We start from the raw sequence: 645 nt of genomic DNA, 5'->3' as shown, positions 1-645 counted from the left end.
GAAACCTGTCCACCATGGGTGACCCTGCCGGTATTTAAAATACCGGTGGCATAGCTTTCAGAATCACAGCAACTCACAAGCCACCACAGTATGACTACTAACAGATGAGTGGTGGAGTTCACAATTACCCAATAATAAACATTTTTCAGAAATATCTAGGCATCAGATCCTACTTCCAAAGAATCACCTATTTACATAGCTCCTTCAATGGCTTGTTAAAGCATTATGTGTAATGCCAAAGTGAAATCCAGGTGATGAGGAACATTTGTTGCTAAGCAACATGACTGAGATTTCTGGAATTATTTTTCTTTTCTTGATAAAACTGGTAGCTAGTCATGAAACCAACATTTCCTGAACCATGGTTCTGCCAAGCCTCATGCCAGTGACTGCCACCACAAGTTGCTAATGTTAGTAGACTGTAGGATTGATTTTAAAACTGTAGGTTTCTGTATACATTTCCATTTCCAAGCAGGCTTATGATTTATGCAAACGGTAGCTGATTTTAAAAGGTGTGCACTGTTGGCCAATGCACCACACTGCAAAGTCATTTGAACTACAAGGTCGGTGGTTCAAGTTCACCAGCAGCTCCTAGGAAACCCTATACAGGGTCGTTATGGGTCGGAATAGACTCGACAGCACTTAACA

General features: G+C 41.2%; 1 protein-coding gene across 2 annotated transcripts in view; it reads right to left on the bottom strand.

Annotated features, from left to right (window-relative positions):
• Positions 1-645, bottom strand: part of CERS6 (ceramide synthase 6) — a 424,587-nt gene that overhangs the window by 58,088 nt on the left and 365,854 nt on the right. The gene's annotated exons all lie outside the window — the stretch shown is intronic.

This window comes from Chrysochloris asiatica, unplaced genomic scaffold (assembly GCF_000296735.1).
Source record: "Chrysochloris asiatica unplaced genomic scaffold, ChrAsi1.0 scaffold00099, whole genome shotgun sequence".
Lineage (NCBI taxonomy): Eukaryota > Metazoa > Chordata > Mammalia > Afrosoricida > Chrysochloridae > Chrysochloris > Chrysochloris asiatica.
This window is presented reverse-complemented; position numbering and strand designations above follow the sequence as displayed.